Here is a 14822-nt window from a genome sequence, read left to right as displayed (position 1 = left end):
AATGTCGAGTGTAGACACGTGAGCTAAGCCCCTGGGGGCACAGAAGAGGCCCACTCCCTCCCCCGTCCAAAGTCCGGGCACACCGTCTTTTCCGAGGCACGCTTTCAGAACTAAGTTCTTTGTGTCCCAGAGGGTGGTGCAGGGCGGAGGCAATCCCTCGGCGAGCACGGAGGCCGGCCGGCCGCTCTGGGGCTTCCCGGCCGCAGCCGTGTTCCGGTCTCGCAATTTTCAGGGAATCTGGGGTGCAGGAGTAAGCTCGAGTCTTGCACGGCGGCTGATGCTCCGCAGAGAGGAGGCTGGAGCCCCCAACTGCCTAGATTTCCGCCCCTGCACCCCAGCTCCCCTCCCCCACTGGGCGGCCGCACAGGCCCCAGGTGCAGCCATGTTCTCGATCCCACCACCCCGCGCCTCCATTGACAGTCCTTGCAGGAGAGGGCCGGGCGTCGCGCTCTCGGCGTCCCCCAGGCTCGGGGTTCGCGGGCGCGACGCTTCCTGGGACTCGTAGTCCACCGCCCCCGCTATCGCTTTAATGGGGAAGAATCAAAAACTACAACTCCCGCTGGGCGGCATTGCGGGTGCGCAAGCGCAGCAAGCCTTCTAGGAACAAAAAAAAAAAAAGGGGAAAAAAAAAAGGAGGAGGGTGAGAGAGAAGCTCAGAGAGCAGAGAAAAGGGGCCACCGATCGCCCCCCCCCGCTTCCCCGCACGCGTTCTCTAGCCGCGGCCGCCCGCCTGCTGCGGTTACCCCGGCCTCTCTCTCGGTTCCTGGCCGTTGGATCTAGGCGCTGAGCGGGGCCCTGCTGGGCGGCCATGCGGCGGTGACAGAAGCTCGGCTGAGACGCACGGGCCCCTCGCCCTCTCACCTCCTGCCCGCTAGCCAGCTCGCCTCACCCCGAGGCTGCTCCTCCGCGGCCGCAGCTCGCGCTCAGCCCACACTCGCTTCCCTTCGGCACCCCTACCCCGGCGCTGCCTGGAGGCGGCTGCACTCGGGTGAGTCCCTGTCGCTTCATCCCCTGCCCCTCGCCCCAGTTCCATTGGAGCAGAGCCTTTATTTGAGACTACCCCTCCGGGCCGGTACGGTTAGAAGTCTGGGGACCGTGGGCGGCCGTGTTGGGGTACCCCGGGCCGCCGGCGTTGGGGGTGGGGCAGGAACAGACGCGGTCGCGGGGGACGACAGTTGCACGCGCGCGCCTGGGCACTCTTGGGGGAGGGGCGCGCGCGCTGGCGCCGCGTGGGGGGGGGGGCGGGTCTCACGCGTGAGGCCCGCGCGCGAGCGAGCCTGCGGCTGCGCATGCCCGGACGCTGATTGGCCGGCTCGGGCGTTGCGGGTGCGCGCGCGGTGCCAGGCCCGAACGGTGGGGTCGCGCTCAGCTTGGTGTCTCCGGGGCTGGTGCGCCTGGGCAGCAGACTCGCCGGATTGGCCCGCGGGCGGCGGGGGCGGGGTCGGCGCCACGCTGCTTGGTAACTTGGGCCGGCGGGCGGGCTGCCTGGGGAGCGCCGCCCCTTCTCGTCTTCGTCCCCGTCCTTCCCTGCCTTCCCTCAGGTGGGACGAGGAGTGGGCTTTGTCCCGGCCCGGCGGGCGCGCCTGCCCCGCGGGGCCGGTGTTTTGGTGGAAATAAACACAATGACCGGAAGGAAAACCTCTGCCTTCAGGCCGCGAAAATAAGCCGACAGGATTGGGCCAGCACCCAGACGGGTTTCAGCGGAGGAAGAAGATAAAAAACTGTCTTTCTTTCCCTTTCCTCCCCCTTCCACTCTTGCTTATGCAAGTTTTTCCTTTATTGAAGCGAGGTGTTTGTTTGTTTTTTTAGTGTTAACGGTTTTGCGCTCATTTGCGGCTGAGAGTGTTCAGATGTCGGGTCCTGTGCAAGTGGTGCTCACTCCTGCGAATGCGGGACCCCTTGCAGACTTCTCAACCTCTCTGCACTCAGCTTGGCTGCAGACAATGGCTTGATAGCCCACAGAGCTTAAGCGTAATCTCTGGGTGCTAAGGAAACAAAAGGGGAAGTTAGTTTGCAAATCAGAATGTGCATTAGAGTACCCTGAAGAGGCAGGGCTTTCTCTTTCTCTCTCCCTCTAAAGCCAATGATTTGGGATGACTGATTTACTGTTCTACTACAGATAGACCCCGCCCCTTTATCCACGGTTTCACTTCCCGCGGTTCCAGTTGAGGGCAGAAACTATTAGATGGAAAATTCCCAGGAATAAAAAATTCATAAGTTTTAAATTTCTCGCGCCGTTCTGAGTAACATGATGAGGTCCTATTCTGTCCCGCCCTGGATGTGAATCATTCCTTTGTCCAGAGTATCCACGCTATATAAGCTACCAGCCCATCGTCACTTAGTTGCCATCTCGGTTTTGATATTGCAGTGCTGGTGTTCAAGTAACACTTGTTTTCCTTAATGGCCCCAAAGTGCAAGAGTAGTGATGCTGGCAATTCAGATATGCCCAAGAGAAGCCGTAAAGTGCTCCCTTTAAGTGAAAAGGTGAAAATTCTTGACTTAATAAGGAAAGAAAACAAATCCTATGCTGAGGTTGCTAAGATCTACAGTAAGAACGAATCTTCTATCCGTGAAATTGTGAAGAAGGAAAAAGCAATTCGTGCTAGTTTTGCTGTTGCGCCTCAGACTGCAAAAGTTACAGCCACCGTGCGTGACAAGTGCTTAGTTAAGATGGAAAAGGCATTAAGTTTGTGGGTGGAAGACACGAACAGAAGATGTGTTCCGGTTGATGGCAGCATGCTGCGCCAGAAAGCACTGAGCCTGTACGAAGACTTGAGCAAGGGATCCTCTGAAAGGAGTGACCCCAAGCCATTTACTGCAAGTAAGGGGTGGTTACACAGATTCAGGAGTAGGTTTGGACTGAGAAATGTAGGAACTACGGCAGAGGCTGTGCCAGAAGAAGCTGCTGCCACATTTCCGGCAGAGGTGAAGTTGATTCAGCAGGAAGGTATGTATGTATAGAAAAAAACATGGTATGTGCAGGGTTTGGTACTATCTGTGGTTTCAGGTATCCACTGGTGGTCTTGGAACGTATCTCCTGTGGATAAGGGGGACTACTGTACATGTTTTTGTTTTGTCCATTCTTTAGCCACTGTAGTCTACTGCCTGTGCTGTCCTGTGGCCTGCTTCTGGGACCTTGGCTCACACCTGTAGGCTGGAATGATTTTTTTTCTTTTCTTCAGGCTCTTCTCGCTTAAAGCCTGTATTGTTTGGTCAGAATTTGCTGTTCTTACAGTATCCCAGTCAACGTGATTGCCCCGCCTAGGAGGGCATCTTTATTTCCTCTAGGACTGTTTGTTTCTGTTTACATGTGTCTGGCCTAGTCACTAGGTATTAAACTCCTAGATGGGTAAGGATTTGGCTTTTCTGTCTTTCTCCCACTGCCAGTCTACAACTGTCAAGGTGCTTTGACTACAGCTAACATTTGAATATTATTTTATGTGCCTGGCATTGCTCTTAAGCTTTTACTGTATATTTTCTTATTTAATCTTCAGAACAACCCCATAATTCCTTTCTATAGATGAGGAACAAGCAGAGAGAAGCTGGGTAGTTTACTCTTGATTACCCAGTCAAGTAAATCTTGATTCCAAGATTTGAATCTAGGCAGCCGAAATCTTAACCTTGAAGCCAGTGGTTCTCAAACTCCTGTTTGCATCAGCATCCTCCGGAGGGCTTGTTAAAACAGTTGCTCAGCCCCACCCAGACCTTCTGATCTTGCAGGTCTTGGGTGGGGCCTGCTATTAGCATTTCTACCTGGTTTCCTGGTGGTGTTGATGCTTGAGAACTATTCACAATGGCAAATTAAGTTTTTTTTGGTTTTTATTTATTATTATTTTTTGATTTTTGAGAGAGAGGAAGGGAGAGATAGAAACACCGATGAGAGACATTGATCTGCCTACTGATATGCCCCCTACTGGGTATCGAGCCCTGACCAGGAATTTAACTGATGAACTCTTGGTTCTTGGGTCAATACTCAAGCACGGAGCCACACCAGCCGGACAAGTTAAAGTTTTAAGTGAGGAAAACTTATTGTAGATGTTTGTTTTTCATTACTTTAAAAATACGTATATCTTAAAATAAAAAGTAATTTGAGCTGTTCACTGTAGATTGGTTGGAAAACTTATTGAGAGTTAAGAATTTTTATTAGCCATGATTAGAAAATTAAGAGTTTAAGAAATAAAGTCTCCAGTTTAAAAAAGAGTCAAGGATATTTAAGTACAGAATAAAATTAGAAATCTAGTAATTTTGGCTCCCCCCCCCCACTCTCATTCAATTATTAATTTATTCACAGCACAGGCATTTATCTCCTTCCAGGGATCTCTAAAGCATCCCATCTACACCTTTGAGTATAAAGTCTGGGAACCCAGAATAGGTGGGGTCATAGGGCCTGAGCCTGGCACTGAGATAGGTTGGGCCAGGGTGGGGCTGGGAAGCTCCCGGCTCCTGCCCTACTTCCCCAGCCGCTTGCACATCCAAGGATTTGGTTTACTATTTTGTTTGTTTTAATTGTTGACAATATTATAGATGTCTCCCATTTTCTCCCTTTTTGCTTCCCTCCACCCAACCCCCACCCCAGGCCTTCCCCATACTGTGGTCTGTGTCCATGGGTTATACATATATGCATATATGTTCTTTGATTAATCTCTTCCTATCCCCATGTCGTACCCCTCCCGCCCCCCTGCTTACTGGGGTACAAGTCTTGTTGAGAAAGATTTTGTTTTTTAAAATTATAATAGATTTCTTAAAAAATATATTTTAAATATATTTTTGATTTCAGAGAAGAAGGGAGAGGAGAGGAGAGGAAGGAGAGGAGAGGAGAGGAGAGAGAGGAGAGAGAGAGAGAGAGAGAGAGAGAGAGAGAGAGAGAGAGAGAAAGAGAAACATTAATGATGAGAGAGAATCACTGATTCGATGCCTCCTGCACACGGGATCAAGCCTGCAACTCAAGCATGTGCCCTGACCGGGAATCAAACCGTGACCTCCTGGTTCATAGGTCAATGCTCAAGCACTAAGCGACATCGGCCGGGCTCTTTTTTTTTTTTTTTTTTAATATTCTTTTATTGATTTCTTTTTTTAAAAAAGTATATTTTTATTGATTTAAGAGATGAAGGGAGAGGGAGAGAGAGATAGAAACATCAATGATAAGAGAGAATCATTGATCGGCTGCTTCCTGCACACCCCACACTGGGGATCAAGCCTGCAAACCAGGCATGTACCCTGACCAGGAATCAAACCCTGATCTGGTTCAGAGGCTGACACTCAATCACTGAGCCACACAGGCCGGGCTGCTTTTATTGATTTCAAAGTGAGGAATGGAGAGGGAGAGATAGAAACATCAGTGATGGAGAGAATCATTGATCGGCTGCCTTCTGCATTGCCCCCCACTGGGGGCAGAGCCTGCAACTTGGGCATGTGCCCTGACCAGGAATTGAACCTCGCTGAGTTGAATCAGCTGGGCTGGATTTCTTAATGGGGAAAGTAATCTCAAATTAGGCAGGAGGAATGGGATTAATGGACAATTATGCTCTATTATTTTGATAATCCATAGATTGATGATGTAAATAAAACACTGAGAAATCACTAAACACAACCTTTTCTCTTATTACTGGTGACTAGCTATTTGCATTGCATTCCACCTAATTCAATTCTACCATTGTTTTACTCTTCATTGAAAACATGAGTTTTTAAATATTGCAATCCCTTTCTAAATGATTGTGGTTGCAATTAGCATGAAATTGTCTTAAACTTTGGGTTCAGCAGATGCCGGTCAAGTAATTTTTATGTAGGTCTAGGGCAGTGGTCGGCAAACTCATTAGTCAACAGAGCCAAATATCAACAGTACAACGATTGAAATTTCTTTTGAGAGCCGAAAACCGACTTCTGCGCATGGGCCACGAAGTTTCAGTCGCCCTGTATGTGTGTGCCCGCACGTGGTATTTTGTGGAAGAGCCACATGCAAGGGGCCAAAGAGCTGCATGTGGCTCGAGAGCCGCAGTTTCCCGACCACGGGTCTAGGGGAAAGCATTTTATTGAAGAGTTGTTTGAGAAGTAATACTTTGCGAATGGTATTTCACTTTTCAGATATGCATGAGAAACAATTTATTTGAAAGATAATTGCTAAGAATTTTATTAACAGCAATCTATTAGAGCTCATTCATAGCATTTTCTTTAAAAGGTGTATACATTTATTTGGGCTTAAGCTTATTCATTGTTACTAACTGAAAGAACATAAGAAATTCAATTAATCAGTTCATTGTAATTGTAGAGTTGAGATTCATTGTACTCAATGCCTTAAAATGGCAGCAAAGCAATTTGAAGAATAATATTTGATTATTCAGTAAACCAATATGTAGCTGAGGCTACCTGCCTGGGGCAATAACATTAAGAATTCATATTTTAGAAGATGTGAGTATACTGGAAAAATTATGTGGATAAATCAGAAGTGCTGAGGGTATTATCTTTATGTTCTTCACTCTCCATTGTTTCCCTCTTTCTGCCTTTACAATTTTCCTTCTCTCTTGTCCTTTACTGGAACTCTCATCACTGCAGTATTTCTTTTCTTTCCTCTTTGTTTTTGTTATCCTTGTTTGAGTATTCCATGCTTGTTTCTGGCTATATCCCACTTTGGCCTAGTGGGGAAGTAGGAGAAAGTTTGATATAGTCATAGATTGTCAAGAGTTGATGGAGGATTTGGTTGTAACTTGATTAAAACTATAGAGGATTTTTAAAGAATTAGTTTATTTAAAAAGTACAACTTGTGAGGTGAACTGAATTTATAATTAAGAGAGGGAATATTGTTTCATTCTATAATCAGACTGCCTGGATTCAAATCCTGGTTCTTGCCACTTCTGGTTGTGTTAACTTGGGCAATTCATTTTACATCTTTGTGTCTTAGTTTCTCTGTTTTTTAAAAAAGGTGGGATGATTGCCGAAACCGGTTTGGCTCAGTGGATAGAGCGTCTGCCTGCGGACTGAAAGGGTCCCGGGTTCGATTCCGGTCAAGGGCATGTACCTTGGTTGCGGGCACATCCCCAGTAGGGGGTGTGCAAGAGGCAGCTGATCGATGTTTCTAACTCTCTCCCTTCCTCTCTGTAAAAAAGTCAATAAAATATATAAAAAAAAAAAAAAAAGGTGGGATGATTATAATAGAACCTGTTTCTCTTTTAGGGTTGTGAAGATAGGATGAGTTAAAAGTGATTTAGGCCCTAGCCGGTTTGGCTCAGTGGATAGAGCGTCAGCCTGTGGACTGAAGGGTCCAAGGTTCGATTCCAGCCAAGGGCACATGCCTGGATTTCGGGTTGGGGGTCTGCAGGAGGCAGCCCATCAATGATTCTCACTCATCATTGATGTTTCTATTTCTCTCTCTCTCTCACCCTTCCTCTCTGAAATCAATAAAGAAATATATATATATATATAAATATATATATATAAATAAATAAAAGTGCTTTAGGATGGCATCTGGCAAACAGTAAGTATTCAATGCATATTAGTCAAAAAAATACTGTGTAGCCCTGACCAGGTGGCTCAGTTGATGGTGTGTTTCAAAACAAAATATAGAAGACATGGTCCCGATACACCAAGGTTGGCAGAGCACATACAAGAAGCAATCAATGAATGCATAAATAAGTGGAACAATAAACCGACTTCTCGCAAGTGCTCGTGCTCTCTCTCTCCCCCCTTCCTCTCTTCTCTCTAAAATCAATTACAAAAATACTGTTTCATACTTTTGAGAAATTGAATTTTTTAAGAAAATAAAAAATTTATAAGTAACACTGATCACAAGGTAAATCTCCAGAAACTGGAGAATATGAAGTCTGTGAGGGAAAGGACTCGTTCTTCCTGGGATTTTCCCCTTATAACTGTTAGATTGTTTTTGTAGTATGGCAAGGGAAATGATTTTTTTTTTTCCCTTTAAAAAGTACTCTGTACCCTAGCTGGTTTGGCTCAGTGGATAGAGTGTCAGCCTGTGGACTGAAGGGTCCCGGGTTTAATTCCGGTCAAGTGCACATGCCTGGGTTGCGGGCTCGATCCCTAGTAGGGGGCATGCAGGAGGCAGCTAAAAAAAGTACTGTGTATGGTTATGTTATGGTATAATTATAGAAGCACAGAGTAGTGAAGAGGTCTTATTAGGGTATCTGGTTAAAATGAGCCCTGGTTTGTAGACAGAAACTATACATTTCAAATGTATATGTATAATGTATTATGGAGAGACATATCTATATTGCAACTAGTGAATTTATAATTGAAATAGCCTCTGGAACTGGTTACCCAACAGATAGATAAATTTACCTTCTTTTGCCCTGACGCGGTGGCTCAGTTGGTTGGAGTGTTATCCTCTACACCAAAGGTTTCAGGTTTGATTCCCCGTCAGAGCTCTTATCTAGGTTTCAGATTCCATTTCTGGTTGGAGCTCACAGGGGGAGTCAACCGATGTTGCTCTCTCACATTGATGTTTCTCTCTTCCTTCCTCTTCTCTAAAAAGCAATGAAAACATAATCTTGGGTGAGGATTAAAAAATTAATAATAAATTTACCTTTTTCCTATCTCCAACTATGTAAATTTTAGAGGTAGTACCCCCCATTGGGGATGTTGATATACATTATTTGAGTTAGAAACTAGTAAAGGAGTTAAAGAGTAGTTGGGATTTCCTTGCTTTTATAGGACAATTAAAGGAGATGAGAAAAGATTTAGCTATCTAATTTGTGGCCAGGACCTACTCATTTAAACATTTTTACTAGAAATTGACAACTTGATTGATGAAAGCTGAGAAAAATTTCCTTCTGCATTGTTATATTTTCATAAAAATCTTACTATTGACTATAACATAAGTGTGAATAGACTTGTATAGATTGAACTTTTAGAACACAATTGGTTTAAAGAAAATGAGGTATTGGAACTGACCTAAATTTAATAAATGGTCTTAGCCTCAGACTTTTTTCTTTTAATTCTCACCCAGTGATATGTTTTTATTGATTTTAGAGAGAGAGGAAGGGGGAGAGAGAGAGAGAAACAAATAAAAATCATGGATATTGGTTGCTTTCTGTACATACCCCGACCAGGGATTGAACCTGCAACTTTTTTGGTGTATAGGATAACAACTGAGCCACCTGGCCAGGGCTTGGCCTCAGACTTTAAAAAACATTTAGGTTAAATTATTTTAGTAGAAAAAAGATAATTTGATAAAAGAGGATGACAGCAAGCATTCAGGTTGGGCAAAAGTAGGTAAATTACCAGCCATCATTACCCAAAAGATAAATAATAAGTAAAGATACGAAGTAAAAATAATAATAAGACAAATAATACAAATCAATAATACAATAATAAATACATAAATAAATACAAGAATACACTGTTTCATGTACTCGCAACTGTTTTTGTCCACCCCTGTCTATTTTGCCTGTTTTACACTTAAGGAAAGAACAGAGAAATTGACCCACCTATTGGAATTTGTTTAAAATGGGTTAAAAGGGTAAAAGGAGATTTATTAGTTTCATTTTTTCTTCTTGTTCTTTTTCTTTCTGGTGTGCCATTTTAAGTATTTTTAAACATTTTTAATTCACTGGCAATTACATTCACAGTGTCAAAAGCATCACAACTACTTCTAAAATTTCATCACTCTAAATAAAAACTCTGTATCCATTAAGCAATAACTCTTCATTCCTCCCTCTCCCTAGTCCCTTTTAACCTTTCATCTATTTTTTGTCTCAGAATTTGCCTATGTTAGATATTTCATATAAGAGGAATCAAACAGTATTTGTCATTTTGTGTCTGGCTTATTTCACTTAGTATATTATTTTCAAGGTTCATCTGTATCATAGCACGTATTGGAACTTCATTCCTTTTTATAACTGAACTAGAGGCCCGGGGTACAAAATTCATGCACAGGTATGGTCCCTAGCCTGTCCTGTGATCAGGGCCATCTTCCCCAGCTGCCCACAGCCGGCTCCGCCCCCCTGCTGCCATCCACCCCCGGTTCCCTGTTCGCCATCGGGTGATCAGTGCCTGATGGCCAGGGGAAGGGACCGAGAGGTCAGCTGTTCCCGCCCACTTGCTGGCCCTGCCCCTGCCGCAGGTAGCCATCAGGCAACCGGAGCCTGCCGGCCGGGAAAAGGAACCAAGAGATGGTCAGTGCACTTCTAGTGACTGGTCCAGCAGACGTTCTGGTCATTCTGCCATTAGGCTCAATTTGCATATTACACTTTTATTATATAGGATAAAGGCCTGGTGCACGGGTAGGGGCCGGCTGGCCTGCCCTGAAGGGGGCTCCTGATTGGGGTTGGGGTCCCTGCTGGGGGGCAGGGCCAGCCTGGGTGAGGGGCCGCTGAGAGTTTGCAGGCCAGCCACGCCCCCGATCGGGGTGGAGGGGTCCCCACTGGGGGACGGGGCTGGCCTGGGCAAGGGGTTGCCAGGGGTTTGCAGGCCGGCCACACCCCAATCGGGGTGGTGGTCCCCACTGGGGGGCGGGGCCGGCCTGGGCGAGGGGCTGTGGGCGGTTTGCAGGCCGGCCACACCCATGGCTTTGTCAGAAAGGATGTCGGGATGATGGGAAGATGTCCAGTCTATCCGATCTAATTAGCATATTACCTTTTATTAGTATAGATAAGGTTTCTTTGTATGATATACCACATTTTATTTATCCATTTCTCTGTTGAGGACATTTAAGTTGTTTCTACTTTTTGGCTGTTATGAATATTGCAGTTATGAACATTGGTGAACAAGTGTATTTTGAACCCCTACTTTTAATTTTTTTGTGTATTCACTTAGAAGTGAAATTGCTGCATTGTTTGTTTTTTTTCCTTTTTCATGCTTTTCTTTTTTAAAAAAAATACATTTTATTGATTTTTTACAGAGAGGAAGGGAGAGGGATAGAGAGTTCGAAACATCAATGAGAGAGAAACATTGATCAGCTGCCTCCTGCACACCCCCTACTGGGGATGTGCCCGCAGCCAAGGTAAATGCCCTTGACTGGAATCGAACCTGGGACCCTTCAGGCTCTATCCACTAAGCCAAACCGGTTAGGGCCCTTTTTTATGCTTTTCTTGGGGCAGATGAATTTGGATGGATCAGAAGAAATCTCTCAGTAGTATAGAAAATCTTGACATTTATTTCACTTAGCATAATGTCCATGTTGTAGGATGTGTCCGAATTTCCTTTTTAATCCTCATTATGATTTTTGAAGTTTGTGTTTTTATAGTATGGCAAAGGAAATAATTATTTTTTAAAAGATTCTAAAAATTGATTTTAGAGAGAAAATTGATTTTATATAAGAGTGGAACTTCAATTGCTGCCTCCTGCAAGCTCCCCTACTAGGGATGGAGCCCGAAACCCAGGCATGTGCCTCGACCGATAATTGAACTAACTGGCAACCCTTCAGTGCATGGGACAATGCTCAACCTATTGAGCCACACTGGCCAGGGCAGGAAATAATGTTTGAAAAAAACTACTGTATAAGATTATATTATAATTGTAGAAGTAGAGAGTAGTGAAGAGTTGGTTAAGATGCGTCATGATTATGCCCGCCTGGTGTGGCTCAGTGGATGAACGTGGACCTATGAACCAGGAGGTCATGGTTCGATTACTGGTCAGGGCACATGCCGGGGTTGCAGGCTCATCCCCAGTGAGGGGCATGCAGGAGACAGCAGATCAATGATTTTTCTCTCATTGATGTTTCTATCTCTCCCTCTCCCGTTCTCTCTGAAATCAATAAAAATATATTTAAAAAAATGAATCCTGGTTAGACAGCCTATGAAGATTTCTGATTGTATAGGTTGCGTACTTTTGAGAATTACTGTGTGTGTTTTTATTGCATTTGCATACATGGGCCTTAGTATTTTTATAGTAAGTTAATTATTTTCTGATTATGTATTTTTGTCAGGTTAAGTGTTTATAGCTTTTAGAGAAAATTTTAAGAGTATGTTGTAAAACAGTGAGGTAGTTAGTTACTTTACCCAACTAAATACTCACTTTTTGAGTTTATTTTATAATTTTATCCTTCATTTGTAGCCTTATCTGCAGAAAAAAATAGCAAAATGAGTGGTTGAGCTATTGTTCACTATTCATCTTCTTTATTTTAAGCTTTGAAAAAGAAAGGATCCTTTTTTACATTTGGAACAGTACTCATTTATCCATTTACCTGACATATTGAGGGCCTTTGGTATAGGTGTCTTTGAGGCCCCAGAACACAATCTGTTTCTTGAATGTAATGGTGAGGACAAATTATATAATATTTCTTTGTTGAGAGCTTCAGGATAAAGACTAGTTTAGTTTATATATTCAGTCTAGCTAATTTTTTTTTAGATATTTGGAGTAAGGTGACTTTAACTTAAATTTTAAAACAATGTCTAAGGAGTATATTAGATGTAAGCAAATTTTCATTGTTGCACAAGCTTGCTTTAAAAGTTGTACGTACTTTATTTCAAAGCAGTGATTTATTGTATACCTTAAACTTACACAACATTGTGTCTATTATATCTCAATAAAGTTGGGGGAAATAAATAAGTAAAAATAAATACGAAAAACCCCCACTGATTTATTTTAACACTTTTCTGATTATTTTTCCCGCCCCATCAGAAAATAGGATATTTTATTTAGTAGTGATAATTAAAGCAGTTAGTTGGGAAATTTTCATTTTATCAAATTTGGATTTACAGATTTTATGTGTAAATCAATAGAAAAGTATAAATGTGTTCTTAAAATAACCATTTTAATAAAATTTTAAATGCTTACTGAATTTTAAAAATGTACTGAATGCTTGTGTGAAGTACTCAGTACTAAATACATTCTGAATATCTACTCCTAACCATGTCAGTGTACATCTCCAAAAAATAAACACATTTTTAACATAATCACAAGAATGTTATCACAACTAACAAAATTAATAATATCCTAATGTCTTCTAATACCCAGTTTATTTTTTTATTTTTTGTTAAAATATATTTTTATTGATTTCAGAGAGGAAGGGAGAGGGAGAGAGAGATGGAAACATCAATGATGAGAGGGAATCATTGATTGGCTGCCTCCTTCATGCCCCACACTGGGGATCAAGCCTGCAACCTAGACATGTGCCCTAACCAGGAATCAAGCCGTGATCTCCTGGTTCATAGGTTGATGCTCAACCACTGAGCCACGCTGGCTGGGCCTAATACCCCAGTTTATAATAAAGTTGTCTTTAATCCCCTCTCCCCCCCCCACCCAAAAAAAAAAGTAAATAAATTCTGATAACAACCTTGTGAGTTAAGTGTACATATTACTGTCTTTTTCTAGACTGGTAAATTTAGGATTAAAGAATCCCAAGGTCAGCCCTGACCCATGTAGCTCAGTTGGTTGGAGTGTCATCCCGTGCACTGAAAGATTGCCAGTTGATTCCCAGCCAGGGCACATATCTAGGTTTTGGGTTCCCAGTTGGAGCGTGTATGGGGGGCAGCCAATTGATGTGTTTTTTTTTTTCCTCTCTCTGCCCCCCTCCTCTTTCCCTAAAATCAATAGAAACGATTAAAAAAAAAAAAAAAAAAGAATTCCAAGGTCAGCTATATCTAGTATTGGAGATAGAACTTGAATTTAGAACTTTGGCCTGATTCCAAAATTGAGTTCATAATAGCTTTGCTCTGTTGTCTGCCTTCTGGGAATAGTACATTTAAAAAAATAAAGATGGATTTCTAAATCATAATTACTTGATTTTCATTTCTGCTTCCAATTCATACAGTTAGAAATAGAACAAGTGATCCAGCTTTTCTAATACCAAATGATTTTTAAACTTGGAGTAAGGTCAAATGGACACATTCTTTGTCTATTGGCAGGACAAGCTACTGCTTTTTAAAAATCTGGATTGTCAATTTAAATGTATAATTTGCAAAAATTTTCTCTTATACTGTAATGCCAAGAAAAGTGTGGGTGTTCCTGAATAGCTGGAAAAAGTTTGTTTTTTTTTGTCTTTCAAGGACATTGCTTTGGCTACTGTAAAGTTCAGAATTGAACACGTGATCCTTGAATTGGGCAAATCCTCTTTCCCTGGCCTCATTTATTATTTTGTCATTCTTCCCTTCACCAGGCTTAAATTTTTTAGAAATCGCCGAAACCGGTTTGGCTCAGTGGATAGAGCATCAGCCTGCGGACTGAAGGGTCCCGGGTTTGATTCCAGTCAAGGGCACGTACCTTGGTTGCGGGCACATCCCCAGTGCGGGGTGTGCAGGAGGCAGCTGATCGATGTTCTCTCTCATCGATGTTTCTCTCTCATCGATGTTTCTCTCATCGATGTTTCTGACTCTCTATCTCTCTCCCTTCCTCTCTGTAAGAAATCAATAAAAAAAAAAATATATATATATATGTATAAAATTTTTTAGAAATCTATTGCTGTTAGCTCTTTCAAAATTTTTGGAAATGGGGTCGAGAAGGGTATAAATTTTTAAGTATTAATAATACTTTCAAATCTTAACCTTTTGAGTATATTTTGTTTCTTTTTGAGGGATCACTTGGTTTTTATTGACATAATTACCAGCTTTATTTTAGCAGATAGAATTTAGTATCTTAAGATAAATGTAAGCATAGCCTGCTATAAAAACTTAAAATTCTTGTCTTAAAAAGTCAGTCTTGCCCTGCCAGCATGGCTCAGTGGTTGAGTGTTGACCTTAAGCCAGGAAGTCAGGGTTTGATTCCTGGTCAGGGCACATGCCTGGGTAGTGGGCTTGATCCCCAGTATGGGGTGTGCAGGAGGCAGCTCATTGATGATTCTCTCTCATCATTGATGTTTCTGTCTCTTTCTCTTTCCCTTCATTTCTGAAATCAATAAAAAAATAAAAGAATAATCTTGCCCTCGCTGATTGCTC

The 14822-nt window shown here is 43.0% G+C and overlaps 1 protein-coding gene across 8 annotated transcripts in view; it reads left to right on the top strand.

Moving 5' to 3' along the window:
• Window positions 1-631: 631 nt before the first annotated feature.
• The window catches only part of GTF2I (general transcription factor IIi), a 130580-nt gene continuing 116389 nt past the window's right edge, over window positions 632-14822 (top strand). For all 8 annotated transcript variants that reach the window (XM_054714834.1, XM_054714831.1, XM_054714833.1 and 5 more), the window contains exon 1: window positions 632-988. The gene's annotated coding sequence lies outside the window, so the exon portion shown is untranslated. The remainder of the gene's footprint in view (window positions 989-14822) is intronic.

The sequence above is a fragment of the Eptesicus fuscus genome, chromosome 4 (genome assembly GCF_027574615.1).
Source record: "Eptesicus fuscus isolate TK198812 chromosome 4, DD_ASM_mEF_20220401, whole genome shotgun sequence".
NCBI lineage: Eukaryota > Metazoa > Chordata > Mammalia > Chiroptera > Vespertilionidae > Eptesicus > Eptesicus fuscus.
Note: the sequence above shows the minus strand (reverse complement) of the source record. Positions and strands in the feature narration are given on the sequence as shown.